Source organism: Vulpes lagopus, chromosome 3, assembly GCF_018345385.1.
Source record: "Vulpes lagopus strain Blue_001 chromosome 3, ASM1834538v1, whole genome shotgun sequence".
Taxonomy (NCBI): domain Eukaryota; kingdom Metazoa; phylum Chordata; class Mammalia; order Carnivora; family Canidae; genus Vulpes; species Vulpes lagopus.
This window is the reverse complement of record NC_054826.1, coordinates 49499107-49521778: the sequence shown is the minus strand read 5'-3', so window position 1 is coordinate 49521778 and position 22672 is coordinate 49499107. Positions and strand designations below refer to the sequence as shown.

Below are 22672 nucleotides of genomic sequence, written 5' to 3'. Positions count from 1 at the left end.
TACATTAGATAATTATCTTTGTTCCCAGGCTCCATTACTGTTTTCTCAAGTGTATCGTGGCCTCGGCTCTAATGACAGGCAGCCATACAAGGCTGGCCTAGGAAGATGCTCTTTCAGGCCCACAGGGATCATCTGAGGCAGGAGAGAGGAAGGCGAAGGGGGTATTGGATTATGGGGTATCAGGGAAGGGTCACTGCTCCCTTACCTGTGTCTGCCTTTGAGCAAGGGGAGAGCAATCAGCATTTCCCCTCCTTATGGAGGCACCTTTCTGAGCCAGGCAGAGGAGGGCCTGAGTGGTTAAATGACCCACCTTTGTTCTATTCTTAAATGGCCTGTCTTTAAAAATAGCCTATATATCTGCCCTAGGTTTGATCCCTAACATTTCTTAAATTTAATTCCAAATTACTGTCTCAGCAATTCCATAGGCTCCCTACTGTAGCCTAAACCCAGCAATAAAGGCAGAAAAGAAATGGAATTAGAACCTGTCTTCTACAGAGGTGCTTTTAGAATGTGGATGTGAGGGCTTACAAGTAATCCTACTTAGCATAAACCAGGCAGTGGGACTCAGTCTGAAGGCGCTCCAAGGTCAACACATCCAGCCCTGCTTTGAGTCACAGGAGTAAGGGCCAGGTAGTCCAGATACTGTCCTTCGAAGAAAAGAGCAGAGAAATATCAGAACCAGGTAGCCTGCCCTCTCATCACCTCCAAAGGCCTGGATGTCACACCTACTCAGTGAGTACCTACTAAGTGCCAGGCCATGAGTCAGTGGCTCTCAACGTCTATGGTCTTCAGATGCCTCTACATGCTTAAAAATTTTTGAGGAAAGGCCCTAAAGTGCTTTGGCTGCTATTTATCATATAAGAAGCTAAAACTGAAGAACTATATGAATATTCAGTTATTTATTCATTTAAAAACAATAACAAACCCATTACATGTTAATATGTCACATATTTTCATATTTTACAAAAACTATTTTACAGAACGAAGATGTTTAGTGAGAAGAGTGACACTGTTTTACATATCTTCAAATCTCGTTAAGGTCCAGCTTAAAAAGACAGCTGGATTCTCAGATCTACTTCTGTACTCAGTCTGGTACCATAGCTTGTTCTGGTTAAAATGCAGAGAGAAAACCTAGCATCACACAGATACATAGTTGGAAAAGGGAGCAGTATTTTAATAGCCTTTTCAGATAATGATGGATATTCTTTGGTACTACAGCCACACTTGACAAGTTTTGTTGTTGTTTTTCAAAGACCCTATTTATTCATTCATTAGAGACAGAGAGAGAGGCAGAGACACAGGCAGAGGGAGAAGCAGGCTCCATGCAGGGAGCGCGATGTGGGGCTCGATCCCAGGACCCTGGGGTCACAACCTAAGTCAAAGGCAGATGCTCAACCACTGAGCCATCCTGGTGCCCCTGCACTTGACAAGTTTTGGTTAAGGGTTGTTGTGAGGTAAAATCTGAAACCGTGTAGCTGAACTTTTCTACTCTGCAACATTAAAATCCACTGGTCTGTCTTGTACTTTTTTTTTTAAAGATTTATTTATTTGAGAGAGAGAAAGAGTGCACACATGCATGCATGGGGGGCAGGGAGCAGAAGGAGAGGGAGAGAGAGTCTTAAGCAGATTCTGTGCTGAGCACGGAGCCTGACCTGGGGCCGGATCTCATGACCCGGAGACCACAACCTGAGCCAACATCAAGAGTTGGACATTCAAATGACTGTGCCACCCAGGTGCCCATCTTGCACTCTCGATAGGTCTTTTACCCATGTGTGATTTTAAAACATCTTGATTGTTTATTTGAAACAACTGCATCACTGACTCATATAGATCTTCCAAACATGTGCACATTTCATTATATAGCATCAAAAATTCCAATTCTCCAGTTATCACTGCAATTCTCTTCCAGGACATTCAATGAGAAGATGTCAAGTTCAGAATGGCAGATAAAGTTTTCCAAACTTCTGATTTTCACTTAGCTTGAACCTTCTCATTGATAACAGATACCGCCAGTTGCTTTCCTTAAAGTGACAGACTCACTTAACTCATTTTTGAGAGAATATCTGCCAAATACCCAAATCAGAATAACCAGTGTTTGTCATTTGTTCTTTCAAGTAAAAAGCACCTGTCATGAAAAAGCAATGACTAATTCTGCTCACAATTCAATCACATACATGCTTTTTCTCGACATTACCTCGAACCATGGTGCTTTTGTACGCAGCTGATGTGCTTTAAATGTACTTCCCACTTTTCTTTATATAGATTATTAAAAAGACAAGGGTCGACATTTCATTAAGTTAATCATTTTACTGCCTCATTAAGGACAGTCTTAAGTGAAGAAATTGGCATGTGTTTTAATGCAACTGTGTGATGGTGATGAATACAATGATTCCTTATACATTTTGATGCCATATCCTTGATTCAAAGCAATGCCAGCAGTTTTACCCACCACTGCTACAAATGTCAATAGAATGAAAAATGCAAATAATATCTGAGAGTTATGAAAACAGTTTTGACCTCAAGGACCCCCTGAAAGTGTTTTGCAGATGCCCAGGAGTCTGTATACTACACCTGGAGAACTGCTAAACTAGGAGAGTGCAGTAGATATTGCATCTCTGGAAAGTTCCAAGCTGTCCAAGAAGATAGACTATACATAGGCCCAATTACCATATGATGTAAGGAGGGCCAGGATGGAGGCATGGCAGAGAGAGCAATTTGTTTTGCACTGTGGAAACTGGTTTTGCAAAGGTTTACCAGTGTAGAAAACTTTTGAAATGGGTCTTGAGGGTTAAATAGGAGTTCGTCCAGAAAGAGAAGGTAGATCTCTATATTCCCAGTTTCAGAAGAACAGGTCGTAGAAAGGCAAGACCTTTGGAAACAGGTATAAAAAAGAAAACAGGAGAGTTCACATTATTAATAAAAATAATATTAGTCACCATCACGGAGCAACTTACTATATACCTCACACTTCATCATATTTAATTCTCTCCCCAAACCTATGTAATTATCTCTTTGTTTGGAGAAGGTGGGTAACTTCCTCAAGGACACAGAGGAAAAAAATTCATAAGGAAAGTCCAGATTAAAACCAGAACAAAAAAAAAAATTCATAAGGAAAGTCCAGATTAAAACCAGAACTGCCTGCATTCACATATGTCAAGTGCTCTGAAAACTGCCTGGCACTCAATAGTAAGTGATAGTAAGCACTCAATCTGTGTGAGCTGCTTTTGTCTTCACTATCATCATCATAATTACTATTGTTAAATATCGTGAAGGGTAAAGGAGTAAGCAAGCATATTTCTGCCTGGTATCAGTTGCATGGCCCACTTTCCAATAGTAAGGGCAGGCTCCGTTAGCAGCATCCATTTTAAGCAGGTCTAGAAGCACGGAAATAGGTTCAGATATTACTTTGGTTTTTCCGCAAGCAGTTCTATTCCTGAAGGTTAATTCAGTTGGGTCCCTCTGTTCTGTGCCTCCTGCATGCCAAACCTGCGTGGACCTGAGCAGTCTGAAGATAATGGAAGCAGGCCTGACAGCCAAGTCCTGGGGAGGGCCCCGGGCACTCAGAGCCCTGATTAAAAATGTGGTAGGGTTGGCCATGTCTCAGCTGAGTCTCCTTCCTTTTTTGGTTCTGCCCAGCCACCCTCCACGGGCTCCTTGGATGAGGCAGCCTGTTCAATCCTGCTGGGCACCTGAAAACAGAAAGATAACAGTGCATTACGCTTTGATCTCTGTTGCTGTCACTCTAATAAGCAGGCAAGGAGAGCTTCCTGTCCCTGGGCTCTGTGCTGCCTGCAGCAGGCCGGCGGGTTGTTGTCTGTGCGTGGTTTGTTTGTCAGGTCAGCAAACAGAGTGCCACAGAATGCCGGCTGCCCTGGGTTTGGTTACTCTGTTATTGATACGTGATGAGCTCTCGGCATCGTTGTGAGTTCTGAGGATGGAATGTTGTGTGGGAGCTCCAGAGGGCAACTCAAGAAAATCAGTCACATTGGGGCTCCCAGGTCCAATTTCCAAATGGTTCTGGCATGTGGGGACCTCTACTAGAGATGGGGAACAGCTCTGTGTGAAGACTTCATGGAGATGATCCATCCTTTCCAACATGCTTCATCATCTTTCTAAGATTGGTATAAATGTTCTGATACTGCCAAGGGGTTCAGTTTCTGTGGCCTGGGCTCAGCCATGATGGTGATGCTAATACTTTCTACATGTCAGCCCCTGGGTGCAACATTTCACATACATTATCCAGTTTCATGCTGAGCACAGCAATTGGGAAGACTCCAGATAAGTCACTTGCCCAAAAGCCACCTCTCCTAGAATCGGGAACCAGGACCAAGGCCAGAGTGAATAGCTGCTCCAGAGTGAGTGCTTTCACTCCTGTCTCCCCTACCAGTCCTCTTTGCCATCAAGCTTGGCTGAAATAAACTGGGGCAAAGCTGGAACCAGTATTTTGAGGGTGTCTCTACTTGCACCAGAACTTTTACCCATGCATTATCCCACTTCATCCAGAAAATAGCCCTGACATAGGGATCATCACCCCCATGTACAAGAGATGATGCAGAGGCCCAACCTGTGGATCATTTTGCCCAGGTCCACAAGTCTCAAACAGAAGAGGATCCAGACTCAGATCACTATGAACTCTAAGTCCATGCCCGATCTGTCACCCACACTGCTTCCACTGGGAGCACCAAGGGAAACATCTGTGCTATAAGCATGAGTGACAGGGCTGGTTGCTTCGAGAGGGAAGTGGGAAGGAAAGGTCCAATTCAAGAAAGGTCCCATGGTAGGGGGCTGCCATGAGGAGGAAAAGGTTAAAATACTGGTCAAGAAGGCAGGTCTACACAGTACAGGAATTGGAATCTGGGGAGGGACAGGTGCCCACCTCTCCAATTTCAGATCATTCCTAACTCCAAAGCTCAGTTTAAGCACCACACTATTTACAGAGCCTTCCTCCAGCCCACTCTGACCCTGCTGCCTACTAGCATTTGCAGCCTGAGCCATTCTCTCTGCCTGAGAACTGCATGCAGACAATTGCATCCTGGGTCTGTCTCCAGTGTCTCTAGATAAAAAGTTCCCATTACACAGGAGGTTCCCACTGAGATAGGAAGTTGCTAAAGGGGAGGATGCTGTCCTCTTTATTCCTCTTTTCTTCTTCACGGAACCCAGAAGACTAGCAAAAACAAACATATGCTCAAATCAATACATGGGGTGTTGAACTGTTCCTATGTTATAAAGAAAACAGGAACTTCTATAAATTAGGTCAGCAGTGCCAGGGTTATCTGATTTCTCTCTAACAGTAAGTCTCCTCATCACTACTGTTCCTCAAATCAAAGGCAAATAAATGTGGACTGAAATACAAAGGAAAGGAAGGAGAAGTGGGGAGAAAGGAAGAAAGGGGCAAGAAAGAGGAGGCGGGAAGAAGAGAAAGATGAGGGGGAGGAGAGAGGAGAGATGACGAGGGGAGGAGGGGAGGAAGGGAGAAGAGGAGCAGGGGAGGAAAGAGGAGAAGATAATGAGAGGGAGGAGGGGAAAGGAAATGAGGAGGGGGAGGAAGAGGAAGGAAGAAGGGGAGAAGGAGGATGGGAAAGATGGAATCAGGGAAGGAGGAGGTGGGGGGAGGAGGAGAAGTAAGGGGGAGGAGGATTTTGCTCTGGAATGGGACATAGAGCTTAAAACTGAAATGGGTACAAAATCAGATTGGTGACAGAAATAGCACTCTTTTCTCAAGCATGAATTCTATTTTGCTTAATCTAAAAAGAGCTTTTTCTGCGATACAAACCTCCCCTTCTGTGCCTGCTTCACCAAGATGTAGGTATAATTGACTTCATCGAGTATGAAAACCTAACCCACCATGGAAGGAACTATATTCGGGGCTTTGTCAGGTTAATCTCCACAGAAATCTGGTGACAAAGCCAAATGTTGAAGGAAAACAGAACAGACAACCAGAATTTGCAGCCCAGCCTTCTCTGGAGTGGCCCAGCCCAGGCCTGGGAGGGTGCTCCAAATAGTTGGGTGGGCAGGCTCCCAGTCGACAGTTAACACCTTGGGGATTTCCGGTGCCCACTGCAATGTTCGACTTGGGAGATGCTACACATATGTGTCACCTGTTCACATCTCTTGAGTTTACAAATGCAGTCGATGACCATCAAACTTAACCACTTTCATTAACATCAGGATTCACCAGCTGATCTCAAAACTGGAAAGATTTCAGACTTTCCCTATAACATAGTTTTCATTTTCATTTTTTCTGGCATGTATTATGAATAATGTTGAAACTCACAGATGCTTCAAGCATTCTGAATATTTTTGTGTGGCTTGAACCTTATCTGAGCATTCATACCTGTACTGTGAGGTCAGGTTTGAGCACATATGAGTCTGTGACATAAGTGGCAGGTCTTGTTCTTGTCTTTTTTTCTCACTTATCATGGCTCAGAATTACATATCTTTGGCTTGCCTATATTGTGTCTGTTCATCCTCCTAAAAATACTGATATCCATAAAGACCAGAACCATTTCTATTTTGTTCACCACATAGTTCCCCATGTATAGCATACGACCTGACATTTATATAATACACAGCACATGGCAGGTGCTGCACAAATATTTTCTAAGTGAATGAATGAATGAATGAATGAGTGAATGGGACTGGATTAAATGTCTCTTAGCTTCTTAGCTCCTTGAAACACAAAGAGTCTCAGGCTCCATATCACCAAAGGGCCCTTGGTTGCTTGAGCTCAAGTGGGCAGCCCTTTGTGTGTTGGCTAGTCATGTCAGTACGGTGTTGGGACCCCGGATCTGACCTCCAGGGTGGCTGCAGGTCCTTGTTTGGCACAGATCAGACCAGGGGAGGCTTGGTCATAAGGGTGAGCTCAGGCTGGGACCCTGGAGGACAGGCCCACCATGGAGTTTACTTGACCACTGTCCCAATCAGGACACAGCTTGGAAAGAGCATCTCTGACTTTAGCAGCCTCGATCCTTGGCAGCCAGCACCAGTATGTGCTCCACACAGGGTGGGTAGCAGGAGAGCCTGGTGGCAGACAGGAAAGTACATCCTCCAGAGCCAGGCATGACCTCAAGGTCAGGGAGACATGTGCTTTTGAGAAGGTGGGCCATACATAATAATGTGGTGTCTGGTGGTGCCACATCTCTATTTTGTAAGACCTGTCACAGCAGGTATAGGACACATAGGGGTCTGGAACAAGCCTCAGGGAAGACCCTAGAGACAGTATTCTACCCGCAGCACATGTCCTGGACTGCAGGCCCAGCACAAACCCTCCAGGTAGGCCTCCTGTGAAATGATCTCCCCAATGAACCCATCCGCTACCCCTGTCCCTCCACCCCACCACTCCATCAACCACGGACACACTACGCCTCTGGGCAAGCTTGTTCTCACTTCTAAGTCTTGATTTGCTCCCTCCCTGGCTTCTGTCCTCAGGTCTGAACACGGCCAGCTCCTTCTTATTATTGGGTCTCAGTTCAAACAACGCCTCTCAAAAAGAAGCCTTCCCTGACCCCCTCCCGACCTAAACCCAAAATGGTTTTGATTTTGATTTAGCTTGTTTATTTCTTGCTTGTCAGCTCCAAGCCCATGCCACCTTTCACTTACTCCCTTAGCCCAAACCCCAGCACAGGGCAGTACACAGAAGGCATCTGATAAACATGGTACAGATAAATGAAGCAGCAACTGAGTGACTGAGTGAATGCATGTGGTCAGTTCAACAGTGAGGACCAACACAGCTTCCCAGGGGCCATTCGATGCCAGGCCTGTCCAGTAACAACACTAATAATCTCAAGTCCCCCAGGGATAGTGAAAACAAAGCTCTTAAGAAGAATCTCCTGGTCAGGATGGGCTCTGGTTCCAGGTCCTGGGAAGTTTTTATTATGATTCAATAATGACTATACAGCCAGCTCTTGGACCTGTAAGCCTTTAATTCACAGCTTCCCTCTGAGTGGCCACCATGGTGACTCCCATTTCACAGACAAGGAGCCATATTTGGGGAGATTGAGCAACTTGTTCAAGGTCTCTCGGCTATGAAGTCAAAGACCTTATTCAGCCTCCCTGGTGACCCAGAGCTCAAACACCTCTTTCCCCCTTCCCTGTATATCCATGTGTCAGGCTGTAAGCCTGGGGCCTAGAGGGGGCAATACAGGAAAGAGAGCTATTCTGACTCCTTTGTCCACGGAGTATCTACCAGGCCCTTGTTCTGTGTGGGCACCAAGGCCAAGAGACTGAGCCCCACCCACCTGCAGCTCAGTGACACCCACGCTGCAGTGAGCCACTCCACAGTGGTCTTCTAAAATATTTTTCTTAATTAGAGGTAATTAAAATTCTTCAGGTTTTGATAGTTCTTAAAATTCCTTGGGAGTGGGGGTTGGTGGTGACAGTATGTGGAGTGAGCACTAGTGTCTACATTCAGGGGAAAGACTTGAGGTGGTGATGGGTGGGGCCTTGGCCACAGGCAGGCTGGCTAGGTGGGGCTGGCCTCCCAGGGTTCGTCCCAGTTTGGAGCCATTTCCTCCCCAAATTCTGACTCCCCAGCTCTCTAGCTACGAGCTCTGGGCCCTGGCGGAGGACCAGAGGGCACTGGTGTGGGGAAATGTGCCTTGCTCAGCATCTTGTAGCAGGTCCTAGAGTAAAGGCCCATCAAGACCTCTGCTGGGACACTGGAATCTTTCAATCGGAAGCCCAAAGTTCCTCTTTCTTTCATGCATTCATTCCTGGCAAACTGTGCATTCTCTCCCCCTCCCCTGGTGAAGCCCATTGTCATTCCAGTGGCATTTCAGCCTACTGCAGGCATAGTGGAGGCTCCCTCTTCCAGATTTCTCTGTGGAATCACTGGCAAGGACAAAGCTGTTAGGAGCAAGATTCGGTAACTAGCTTTTTAATTTCATGGCCCGAGGTTGTCAGGACAGTGCAGAGAAAATTGCCAACGATTCGGAGAGCTGCCCATGAATCTGGGACAGAGCAGGCAAGAACAAGGGACACTTCGGCTGGGGGATTGGGGGTGGGGCTGGGTGCTGGCAGCCACTTGGATGAGAAAATTCTCTTCTTCCAAATTTCTTTCATTTGGATCCCATGTTAATTTAAAAAGATCAATTCAGCAATTTTTCGCCCTTCCGCAATAAAGTGTTTTAGATGGCTGAGAAAGCAAAAAAGATGTGGATCCTTCTCCAGGGGGCATAATGATCGGGTGATCATAGGTTCCTATGAAATGAGGCTTGTAAATTTGAGGAAGAGTTGCTATATTTCCAGATCATTTCTGCAAATGTGTATGACAGCACAAGTATACCTCCGGATTACGATGCACTGTCAGAGTGAAATGATCTGCAACCCAACCCCCAGCTCAACCACAAAAGTTGCCGTGTGGTTGTGGGTCAGGAGGTCTTCCTCTCTGAGCTCTGGAAATTGCAAGGATTGAAGAAAATAATCCCTAATATCCTTTCCCACCTTTACATTCCTCTGCTTTTTTGCCAAGTTCATCAGGAATCTTCTCATTACCTTAAATATGAGGTCTCTGGGCTCTTGGGCAGAACCTCAGACGGGTCAAAATTAAGAGGACTGAGCTGTGACCACCCAGGAGGTGAGTGACAGAACTGCATCATGAGGGGCAGTCCCCATTTTACAGTCATGCCACCTAAGAGTCCCCAGCTGGATATACTCAGGCAAGTTAATGCTTAAAAGGATAAAGTGGCAAACTTGCAGCAGGGTTTTGACTTAGGGTTCCCAGAACTCTCCCAAATGTATTCTCTTTCAAATACATTCCTCGCAAACACCTCCTACTATTTACCCCATTTTACAGATAAGGAATGTATGATTCACATGCCTAAAGGTGCCCCAAGTCTGACTAGAACCCCCTAGCCCAGTACCTCTTGCCTGGCTCTAGGCTAAGATAGACAAGGATTGCTCCTGCGGAAGCAGCTCATGAAGGGGAAGAGAAGCTAGCAGTATCCTGCCAATTCCTTCCCTCCTGCCTCCCTGCAGCCTCATAACTGCCCCCTAATTGGCTGTATTGGTCCAAGGCTCCTGGTCTCCAATAGCATGAATGCACACCGGGTGATTTAAGCTGAAAGGCAATTTATAGAAAGGATACTGGGTGCTCACAGAACAGATGGGAAGGCTGGAAAACGAGGCTAGGAAGCAGGCAAGAAAAAAGGGAGGTCACACAGCCAGAAGCATAACCCAAACTCTAGCTACAGAACCAGCCCAGGACTGTCATCACTGCAGCTGCTACAAACACACAGTCCCTGGCACCTCAGCTTAGCACAATCTCTGCTGGCGTTGGCCACGTGCCTCCACCTGAGCTGCAAGGGAGGCTGGGAAGGTGGGTGGGTAGCTGGCATTTTCACCTTCCACAGGAAGGCTCTGCCTCTCAATATTACTCAGCCATCACAAAGGGCAAATACCCACCATTTGCTTCGATGTGGATGGAACTGGAGGGTATTATGCTGAGTGAAGTAAGTCAATTAGAGAAGGACAAACATTATATGGTCTCATTCATTTGGGGAATATAAAAAATAGTGAAAAGGAATAAAGGGGAAAGGAGAGAAAATGAGTGGGAAAAATCAGAGAGGGTGACAGAAACTGAGAGACTCCTAACTCTGGGAAATGAAAAAGGGGTGGTGGAAAGGGAGGTGGGCGGGGGGTTGGGGTGACTGGGTGATGGGCACTGAGGGGGGCACTGGATGGGATGAGCACTGGGTGTTATACTATATGTTGGCAAATAGAACTCCAATAAAAAATATACTAAAATAAAAATAAAAATAAAAATAAAAATCCTTCACATGGGAAAAAAAAAGAAAAAACAAGTCTCAGAGGATACAGCAAAGTTCCAAACAGGAAGGGCACTGGGATGCCAGACAACCATATAAATGGTAAATGGGCACCATTGGTCAGGTAGGCTAGGTAATCCTGTGATAACAAAAAAGTTCCAAATCTGAATGACTTCAAACACTAAAGATTTATTTATTTCTCATCCTATATAGCCATCAGGGGCCAGTTGGGGGCTCTGCTCCAGGTCATCCTTAACCTAGATCTCAACCTGACAGAGCATCCACCATTTCAAACACTGCCCACTGTCACCCTGACAGAATGGAAGATTTGAAGCAGCAATTTTTAAAGACTCAAGTCGAGAAGTGGTACATGTCTTTTCTACTCATGGCTCATTGGCTGGACTACTCACATGGCCCTGCTTTGGGGCCAGCAGGCATAATCCTGTCTTGGGTGGAGGAGCAGATAGCTTTGAATATCTGGTGAATAGCATTAATGATGTCCACAGTTCCACTACAAAAAGCCTGCCAACCACAACCCACTGAGGGCAAGAACAGAAGAAAAGGCACTGAAATGGACCAGAGTTTCATTCCAAGTGGAGCTACCAAGATCTGTGTATTCCTAGCATCCTCAGAGGCTCGAGGAATCCCCCACTTTCAGGTGTGGTCACAGAAGGCAATCCACTCAAACTGCAAGGGCAGCGGCAAACGTACAGGGCACAGTCTACCATGAAGCACCAGAAGGGCCAGGAGTAATCAGAGCAGAAAGCCAAGAGCAGACTCTTGGAGCTCACTCAGGTGGGCAGGCAGCCTCATCCTTGCTCAGAGGCCCTTTAGCCATGGCACCATCTCCCTAGAAAGATGGGCACTTCTCCATAGCTCTATGTTCTCACTGGAAACAAACGCTCTGCTTGCAACTGGCTGACAGGCAGCAGGGGCTGGGACATCTATAGGCTGCTGGGCCCTAACCCACTTCAGCCACAGAGAGACAATAGGCAAGCAGAGCCTCAGAGAAATGCAGAGAAGCCAGGCACTTGGAGCAATGAGTCTGCCTGCACCTCTGAAGGGCCTCACACACCCAGGTCCGACTGGACCCACAGCCCTTCCTAAAGCTATAATGTTGACACTTCTAAAAAAGGAGTGAGAACAATTATTGGTACCATCTTGGCCAATGATCAATAGACTAAACACCAAAGCTCCGGTCAATACCCAGTCCAGGGAAGAGTGTAGTTGTAGCTTCTGAGGTAAGTGGGGGATACACAGATACAGCAGAGACCACTGGTTTCCTCCCAGTACATGTGCCACTTCTTCCTTAATAATATGGACCCCAATTTTTAACTGGAGGCCATACGAGAAAGCTCCAAGCCTATGGCTAGAAGACTGGGGCAGCCATTTTGTATCATGAGGCAGCACTTTCAAGATGGTGGAGCTTAGGAGTCGGAAGGTCATGGAGCCTCCCTATCTGCCACGACTGCCTTCCTCCAGACTCTTACATGAGACACACAAGCTCTTGTCTTGCATAAACCACTGTTACTTTGTGGTTTACAGTTATTAACAGCAAAACACAACTGTGAACAGCTACAGCAGAAACAGAAAAGTCATGTTAACTGCTCTTGTCTTCAAAGGAGTGTGGAGCTTGTTAAAAGGATCACCATCCTGTTTGGATGACTTCCGTGATGGGCCAGGAGATGCAAAAGTGGGCCTGGGGCTCAGTTTGGATAGAGGAGCTGAAGAGAGCTGACTTGTAGTGCATCCCATCATGAGAAGTTGGCATTCCACTGGCAACCCATGAGGGTGGGAGTGAAGAGAAGATGGGGCCCGGGGAGAGGAGCCAGGAAATAATAAGTTGGCCAGAGGCTAGTGCACTCATTAGAAAAAAAGCTGACCACGAATCCCTCAGGATATGGAAAGTCCTCTAAGAACAAGAAGGTTGAAAGCACAATTTGCACTTGTTTTTAATGTTGCTGAAATGTCAGTGCCTCCTCGGATATCTCTGGAATTTCAGTCAGTACTAAAGGATCAATATGCGGAGTTTCACACAAAAAAACACAAGCTACAATGAATATGGTAGAGGCAAGAGCTCCAAAGCAGAGGTGACTGTGGAGAATCTAGAAGGGGTCAAGCTTGGCTTTCTGCAGGGCCAGGATGGCCATGGCAGGGGCAGCAGGGATGAGCAAAGCTGAGCTAGATCTCAAGGGGCAGGGGCCCTAGGTGACATCTTCCATGTGAGAGGAGTCTTGCAGCCTCCTCACTGGTCTCCCTGCCTCCAGCTTCACCCAGTCCAATCACATTCTGTGCTGTCCTAGAGAAATCTTTGCAAACTGCACATCTGATGCTGGTCCTGCCCTATTTAAAACTCACTGTCCCCAACCCAAGGTCAAATTCAACCTCTAAAATGGCAACATTTGAGGCTCCACCCAACTTCACCAACCTAATCTATCACTGGTCCCCACCAGAGCCCACATGGAATACACTCTCTGCAGTCCCACAGAACTTTCGGGCTTCCAACTCCTTTCAGAATATATCCATGCTCTTCTGAGCAAAAGCCCAGAAAGCCTCTGGGCCTTTGCTCAAGCTGTACCCTCTGCCTGGGACTCCAAGCCTCTCCCTTCTCTAAGTACTTATCTGGGAAATATTCTTAATTCCAACAAAAATGAATTCTGGCTGATTAATGGAGTAAAGGTATATAGTAAATGACACAGTGTGGCTCCCAGAATCTCTGAGAGGGCCAGAGATCCAGACTGGAAGATGACATGGACAGGAGCCACACGTGAAGTCACACTACTGGATGTTCCATGGTGACATTATTACCCCAGTGCTGGGATAGACAAGGGAGCAGGTGCCTCTGATGCAGCCTGCACTGGTACTGGATCCATGCGGGAACTCCACCATGGCCCCCCCAAAAGGGACACCACTTCCCTGTTGCCTCCTCACATGCTCCCCTGCTGCATCAGAGTGCCACGGTGGCCTCTGACAGCTGGGGTTGAGGCCACATGTTTGGGAAGCTAAGAAATCAAGTATCTGGGCTCTACATTTCCTGCCAAGATTTACAAACTGGAGGTCTTCAAGAGAACTTCTTCTAAAAGGAAGGGCAAAAAGCCCACTGCAGTCAGTAGGAACTTGCTCGAATAGCGCCTCCTCTGTGATGTCCCGCCAAGGCTACCTCAAGCCATTACCTGCAGCCTTTGTTCCCGCTGTACCCACTTCCCTCTTCAGGCACTCTATTAATCATCTCCCTCCAGGTTTTGAACTCCTCTGGGATGAGGACCAAGGCCGAGTTCACGTGTGTATCTCCCCTCTCTCCCCTCCACCTCTCTGTACCTGGAACAGAATGCAGATTCCATGACTTCTGAGTGAACAAAGAAGTGGTTTAGCTCCACTATCAAGGATATGTACTGCAAGGACAAGGGGTTAAGAAGAACCATGAGGTATTGAGCACCTGTTGTACACCAATTTCCATGCTACATACTTCATGTACCATATTTTATTAATTCACAAAAATGATGGCAAGTAGGGATGATTTTCACCCTGTTTTGCAGGTAGAGAAAGTGAGGCCTGTTAGGGAAGGTAAGTAACTTGCCAAAGACACTCAGCTTGCTGCCAACTTGGGCCCGAAACCAGATGGCTACCTCATAGGATTGGCTAGAGAAGGCAATGGAAGGAAGTCAGGGGGCTCAGAGCACTCACTTCCTCTGTAAGCCCACAGGCACCTTCTAGAGCCTTCTTGGCTATGTTGCCTTGGGAGGAAGGTAAGGACATAGGGTGTTGGAGCTCCCAGGGGCTCCCAATGCACTTCTGTCCTTGAGCTCAGAAGGATATGAATGTCCAAGTGTAGCCTGGAATGCCCAGCAGAGCGGCCACCAGGGCAGGGGTCAGGGGGAACAGCAGACAGCGAGCAGAGGCATGGGGAGGGGTGAATGCAGCATGTTTGTCATCACCAGGGCAGCTCAACCACCCAAAGGCCACATTAAACAACAGCCCCCCTGCCCTGAGAAAGCTTCCTGAGTTCAGGAACAATAAAATCTACATGCATATACCTCTTCACCCATGCGCAGGCCCTTCCCTATTCAACAAACTGCCACCGGTCTTCTCTCTGGAACGATCACAGGTAGCATGGATCTAGAGCTTAGCACCTGTCAGGAGCTCTCGCATAATTCTCATAACATCCCTATGAAGTAGTTCTGTCACTACCATCATGTCACACGTGAGAAAACTGAGCTCCAACAAGAGACATGACCCATAATCTATAGCTACAATGTGGTGGGCCAGAATTCCTTCTCAGGCTTGCCTCCAGAAGTCACAGTCCCCCTAAAAGGGGGACCATTATAGAAGGTGGGACGCTAGCTTTAGAATTAGGCAGACCTTGTCTGAACTTTGATTCCGACTTCTCCTCTCTGTACCTCAATGTCCTCATCTGTAAAACGAGAAGAATGTCTGTCTGCCTTGTGAGGCCATTGGTGCAACTACAGGGAGTAGGGGTAAGGGGCTTCCACCAGGGCCAGGTGTAGAGTAGGCGCTCAACAAATATTACTTCCCTTCCTCTGGCTGGGGCAACCTGCTATATGGCCTCTCCCCATCATATATCTTTGGGATCTCAGTGTGTTTCCATGAAGATCTAGCACACTCTAAAGCCAGCTCTGCTCTCAGAAATGGAAGGGACTCCTCTCAGTTCAGAGACCTCTGCTGGCCTGACAGAGCCTGGCTGCAGAAAGTGGCTCAGGACACCCAACACCAAGCCTCCTTCTGCCTCTCCTAGACCCATCATGGTATTGTGGGATGAGGGGATGTCAGGAGGGCCATTACCCTGGGCCTTGGGATCCAATCTTCAAATTTATATATTCTCTTCAAATAAGGCTAAATATATAGTCACAGAGAAACACCAAAGGAATAAAGAAGACAACTGTCACACAGCTTTAAACTTTGTCTGATGGTTACACCACAGGGCATACGGCTCACTTAGGAATTTATACCTATAACATATGTGTTAAGCCTGCATTATCTTAGAAGCAGCACAATCACGTGACGCTATGTGATGTGTGTGTGAAAGATGTGAGACTGTTAAGTGCTGACACCTCTCACAGAAGGCTCTTCTGGCCACCCAGGTTCAACTCCCTCCTTCTGACAGATTAGAGATACAAGGGTCAGGGAGGAGATGTCACTGACATATTCAAGGGAACCTGCACCAAAGGTAACTGCTTTTAGGTCAAAGTGGCCACCTGGGATGGGGGGTTGGGAGCAGGAGCTGGGGAGGGAATGACTGCGAGAAGCTGAAAACTCACATGCCGAAGATAATCACCCTTTCTGGCCTGTTGGTAGAGTTGGAAATTTCTACCCAGAGAGATGACAGTCCCCAGCCCTGCCTGGCCCACTGTCAGAACCAAAGAAACTTGTTTAAAAATGCAGTTGGCCTTGACTCACCTCTAGGGACTGCTTCTGTAGGTTTGGGTGGATCTATTATAATTTTTTTAATTTTCAATTTTAATAATTTTAATAAACATCTATATTTTTAATAAGGTCCTCAGGGAATTTGGCCACCAAAGTTGAAGAAGGACTTGACTAAAGCTGTCTCAAAGAAGGTACCTATCAAACCAGGCCGATGTACAATCATTTCTAGACATGAGTAGAAGGGATGGGGCCTGGCAATCAGTCAGCCGTTCACTCAGGTGTTTTTAGCATTCAGTTACTTCACAGACGATGGATTTAGTGGAGGAATGTGGTCAGGGTTGTATCACTCAGAATAGACTAGGGTATGCCACATTAACAAACAACTCCAAAAGCTCAATGGTTTAAAACAATCAAAGCTTATTTCTCACTCTTGCAACATGTTCGTCAGGGGCCAATGGGGCCTCTGCTCCACATCTGACTTTGGGGCCCAGGATGACAGATCAGCCACTGTCTGAAATCATGCTGCTGATCACACTAGATGGAAAGAGGGTTCTTGGAAGGTCTCATGTTGGTATGTAAATGGTCTGGCCCAGAAATGACACAAGTCACTGCTGCTCAAAATCACTGACTGGAACTAATTACATGGCCCCAACTGACCCTCAGGGCATTTATTGGTTCATGACTGCTGTGCCTTCTTGCTATATAGCAGGAGGGGGTGTTGCTTCTATCAGCAAGGCAAGGGTTTTCCAGGAACCTCAGATGATATCTCTTTGGTCAGAAGCAGGACCTATGGTCACCCCTAGCAACAAAGGAACCTAGGGTAGTACATTTTTTTTTTTTTTTTTTTTTTTTTTTTTTTTTTTTATAATAGTCACAGAGAGAGAGAGAGAGAGAGGCAGAGACACAGGCAGAGGGAGAAGCAGGCTCCATGCACCAGGAGCCCGATGTGGGATTCGATCCCGGGTCTCCAGGATCGCGCCCTGGGCCAAAGACAGGCGCCAAACCGCTGCGCCACCCAGGGATCCCCGGGTAGTACATTTTAAAGGGGCATCTGCAGCTTCAAACAAAATTGGGCTGTGTTGATAAAGAAGGAGAATGGATACCTCAAAGGCAACTAGAAACAAATAGGTAGATAGAAGTGTCACTGGAGAATGAGAGATGGTGTTAGAAGTAATATGACAAACATAGATGATGGGTCCAGACTCCGGTGCAATAGCAGAGGGCTGGACTATGACCTTGGTTTTACTGAGCTCACTAATTTAAAGGATGGCTGAGTGGTTCCCTATGTTATCAAATGCTTAAAACTCCTAAAGTAACATACATGGTAATTCTGGATACATATTAATCAAGATTTCTGTCCCACTAATAGAATACAACCGAGTATCAAGACCATATTATTAGCTATTAAGGGCCTACTATGTACCAGGTTCTGCATATACATAACTGCTCATTTTCAGGGCAACAAAAGGTGGGTATTAATACCATCTCCATTTTACAGATGACCAAACCAAGGCTCTTACTGGTTAATGGATGACCCTAAGTCACACAGCCAATAAGCAGAGGTGCTGTGTCCAAACCCAACCCAGATCCCAAACTTCTCACTCTCTTCTCATTATTATCTCAGGTTACCTCTTTCACTAGAAATCCTTTAGTAATAATTCCAAATGACAATGCATTAAAAACAGCAAAGCCTGAAATGCTACCTAAGATGCATATTTGGTTGGTAGGAAAGGCAGTGATAGTACTGATTGGTGCTGAGAGCTCCTGCTTATTAAAGACCTGTTTTTTAGTGTGTATTTGGATCCATTTTGTCATTAGATATACTGGGAAACATCAGAAAGAAACAAAATGAAGCAGCCGAGATCACATGGCATAGATGTAGCCAACACACTACAGAGAGGCAATCTTGAGAAACTCTGGATGCTGTTAATTAGGAAATGAACAGCTGTCCAGCCTAAGAATTGGCAGAGCTCTCTGGTTGACGACACAGAAACAAGAAGAAAAAGGGCCACACCATCGAAGTGAATAAGAATCAACAACGCGTCTACCCCAAGTGGCTGTGGTGTCTAAATGCAGCCTGGATCCAGTTCTTAGGGCTCCGGAATACTCTTGCTTAGGGACCAGGATCTTGGATGATATGGAAGGTTACCAACGCAACCAGAGATTGACTCCTAACCTTGGGGCTGGCTCCCTGGCCCAGTCTCCTAGTCCATGTAGTCATATATTATAGGACATTTAGACCTATATTATGGACAGCTTTCTAGGTTGTACCTAACTCCTCTGAATATTGGCTGTATTCTAACATTTGATTGAAGGCAGTATCAAAAATCTTTTAAGATTTTTTGATTTATTAATTCATGAGAGACACACAGAGAGGCAGAGACATCGGCAGAGGGAGAGCAGGCCCCCTGCAAGGAGCCTGATGTGGGACTCGATCCCAGAACCCCGGGATCACAGCCTGAGCCAAAGGCAGACACTCAACCACTGAGCCACCCAGGCATTCCCAGTATCAAAAATCTTAAACAGCCTTATTCTATATGTAGAAGAGCAAATTTCCCACTCATTCGTTATTTTTTTCATGTATAGATCACATATTTTCCAAGAGCCTGTCTAGGTGAAACAGACAATCCATTCATGGACTTTAGAGGTCAGTGGGGGAGACAGAATTAAATTAAATAACCCACCAACCCAAAGGTAAATCTGCAACTGAAATATGTTATTAAACATTTGCTAAGGACCAGGAATTATACTAAATGGATTGCCAAAATGGCACTTAATCTTCTCCAAGGTCTGGAGGAGTGGAGGCTTGAAGAGGTGATTCAGCTTTCCCAAAGTCGCACTGCCCCAAAGTGACAGCTGGAATTCCAATCCTGCACTACCTGATGCAAAAAACCCATGCATGCACTTGGCTGCTTTCTCATATCTCTCCTGGCAACCTATAGATCTTAATTCTTTCCAGCTCCTGCCCTTTCTCCTTTGAGACCTGGGTTTGGGCTTAATGGAGTTTCCACTCTTTTATGCAGTCTTTGATATAAAATATTCCAGAAGCTGGTATGTGCAATTCACTGGGATTGGGAATCTTGTTAAAGAAAGATTTTAAAACTTATTTTCAACACTTATTAAGATTCCACACAGAGCCCCCATATAACGACACAATACAGTAGTAGGGAAACATTCAGGTGTTCAAACTCGATTCTCCAGATCCAAATGTGATGAGAGACTCTGATGAGAGTATGATCATCATTGCTGTAGAGCATTATACAACCAAATGTCACACATGGCTCCTGTTTCACAGGGACATGGGACAATTTACACACTCCACCTCTGCCCTGGTCTTATTCACCTCTCTCCTGTCACTGCCTGGGATCAGCACCCGCTCAGAATATGGCTTCTAATGTTACATATCCACTAAAACCAGAGGGCTTCTGTCTCTGACCTGTTTAAGTTTTCAAGGTCAATGGAAACATCTTCCTTTGGAGTATTGGTCTCCCAAGGCAAAAATAGTCACTTTGTTTCCAGAAACAAAATTACCCTCACATGTACTGGGTTGGAATGACAAGAAGGGCAATAGTGCAGGATGCATCCATCACAAGGCAGAACCAGTGGCCCTCTGCCTAGCGCTCTACATGTGCCCAGGTGCCATTCTCGGCTTTATTGAGAAATCCCTGACCTCTGAAATCTTAGAAATATGTACCTTCTCTTCTTCTCCTGAGATCAGAGCTTTGCTCAACTCCTGAATATCCAGAGTCTGGGAGGTGAACAGATATGAACAATCACTTACCAAGGATGGTATATTAGGTCATTGTGATAGAAATTAAAATAATGACGGACCACCAGATTTCTATTAACGTGCATAAAATTTGATATGATGACAGCATCAGATGCTGCTATGGATGTGGGTCAGCAGGACACTCCATTACTGGTGGTAACGCCAAATGTCTCTGCCAATTTGGAAGATGCCTTGGCAGTTTCCTACAAAGATAAGATTGTACATGATACAATAAAGAAAACACATCCCCATGTATTTCCTGAAATGAGTTACTTTCATCCACACAAGAATATACACATATGTTTATTGCTCATTTATTTGATGGTCAAGACTTGAAAGCAACCATCAGGTCCTTCCATAGGGGAATGGATCAACAAGCTCTAGTACCAAAAAAAAAAAAAAAAAAAGCTCTAGTATATCCATACTCTGAATATGATTCAGTGATGAAAAGTCTTGTGTTATCAGAAAAAAAAAAAAAAAAGATTTGTGTTATCGGGATGCCTGGATGGCTCAGCGGTTGAGGGTCTGCCTTTGGCCCAGGCCATGATCCGAGAGTCTTGGGATCGCATCCTGCATAATGCTCTCTGCATGGAGCCTGCTTCTCCCTCTGCCTGTGTGTCTGCCTTTCTCTCTCTGTGTCTCTCTGGAATAAATAAATAAAATCTTTAAAAAAAAATATGCAACACTTATTTTTTCCTAAAGAATATCTGAAAATGAGACTACCTGGGTCAAAGTTAAAGCAATAACCTGCATAGAATGTCTAAACGTCTTGGATTATTAACAGAGCAATGGTGCCCTCTAGTGTATCATGTATTACACATTCCTTGGTTGGGGATGAGAGCAGTCTGGATTTAAGTAGGTGGCTTCCTACCGAAAATCTGGATGAACAATAAGCCTCCACTAGGCTTAATCACCTTAGCTCCTCAAACCCCCACCCATTGATACCAATTCCAGAGGCAAGGTCACAGATACATGGTGCAGCAACTTATCACAGTTTGGAGTGCCACTGACCAAGACACAAGGTCCCAATAACCCACAGTGAGATTGCCAAGATTGAACCACCTACTGCCAATCTCCAGGATCACTTTCTTATTAGATCAATAGGCGAATCCATCATTTCCTGCTATAACACCTCTCTCCTTTCTGGAGGTTGTGGCTTAAATGATACCCACCCTTTCCACACACACACATGCACTGGGTCATCTCAAGGATGGTAAGGTATTAAGAAAATGTCATTAACATTAATGTTTGTCATTAATTGAGAAAGACTGAGCTGATGTTCAAGGATAAGTATAAACTAACACCTGAATATTTATTTTGAGGATTAATTCAAACTCTCTTGGGTAGGAAACGTCAACCAAGAGAGCATCCCAGATCGGTCCATTCTGCCTCTTCCCAGTAACCAAGGATATGGCAGAGATTATTATTTACATCCACCCCCACCCCACTGCCTGTGTAAGATGAGGAAATAAGAGCCGATCTAATTGCCCCAGGTGGGCAGGAGTTGAGCTAATAAAAGTCAAGGGCTAAAAGGAGAGGACAGTGGTGGCAGCCCTGAAGTTCCCATGGTGAATTGCGGCTAAAAACAAATCAGGATAAAACGCCTTACCTGGTGTGTGATGCCCACAAGATCTCAGGAGTAACATAGCTTGGGTTAAATGCTGCAAAATTTGGATTCAGAAAACCTGGGTTCAAAGCCTCCTCTTCAGCCTCTAGCTATGTGATCAGGTGACATACGGTCTCCATTTCTGCATCTGTAAAACAGCAGTGACATTACCTGCTTTTTAGTTTCTTGCCAAGTGTGAAGTGTTTAGTATCGTGCCTGACATATCCCATTTACTTGATATTAATTTATTATTATCACCACTATTATTGGCAGTGTCTATTATCTGGGAGGAAACCCACACACGCAGGAAAAGAATTCACGGAAACTTTTGTCTTCTTTTCACAATGTTGTCATTTTCCAATTTCCTAAAAGAAGTGTGCACTGCTATTCAAATCTGAAGGGAGGGGATCCCGGGGCGGCTCAGCGGTTTAGCGCCGCTGTCTGCCCAGGGCGTGATCCTGGAGACCCCAGATCAAGTCCCACGTCGGGCTCCCTGCATGGAGTCTGCTGTGTCTCTCATGAATAAATTTTAAAAATCTTTTTAAAAAAAAAAAAAATATGAAGGGAGAGGGACGCCTGGGTGCCTCAGCGGTTGAGCGTCTGCCTTCGGCCCAGGGCGTGATCCTGGGGTCTCGGGATCGAGTCCCTCCTCCGGCTCCCTGCATGGAGCCTGCTTCTCCCTCTGCCTGTATCTCTGCCTCTCTCTCTGTGTCTTTCAGGATTAACAAATAAAATCTTAAAAAAAAAAAAAAAGAATAAAATCTGAAGGGAGAGAAAGTACCTTTCTCTTTTTGGCATAATATAAATTTGACTAGTCTACTGTTGCCCAAATTGCCCGGGCTCCTATTGCTCAAGGAGGGCGTTGGGTGTCGTGTTAAAAGCACAGATTCCTAGAGCCCGACCGAAAAATACTGAATCCGAACACGTCACGAACAAACCTGTTTATACTTTTAACGAGTCCCACAGACGATTCTTATCATTAGGCAGTTGGGTGGGACCTGCTGGTTTAAAACCAGCGGGGCAGTGACTGCGCGAGAAACGCCAGCGCAGGTTGCGGCAATCACGAGGGCCCGGGCCTCCAATTCGCGTTCTGTCCCGCACACTGGCGCCGAGCGAGCAGGAGCCTGGGGGTTGTAGTTTCCATCAGCCAGA

At 45.9% G+C, this 22672-nt stretch overlaps 1 long non-coding RNA gene across 1 annotated transcript; it reads right to left on the bottom strand.

Annotated features, from left to right (window-relative positions):
• Positions 1-918: 918 nt before the first annotated feature.
• Positions 919-22594, bottom strand: LOC121488044. The gene is made up of 3 exons (XR_005986970.1): positions 22459-22594; positions 21524-21668; positions 919-3689 (listed from the first exon to the last, which is right to left on the bottom strand). It is a non-coding gene; the product is annotated as an uncharacterized LOC121488044 (long non-coding RNA).
• Positions 22595-22672: the final 78 nt, after the last annotated feature.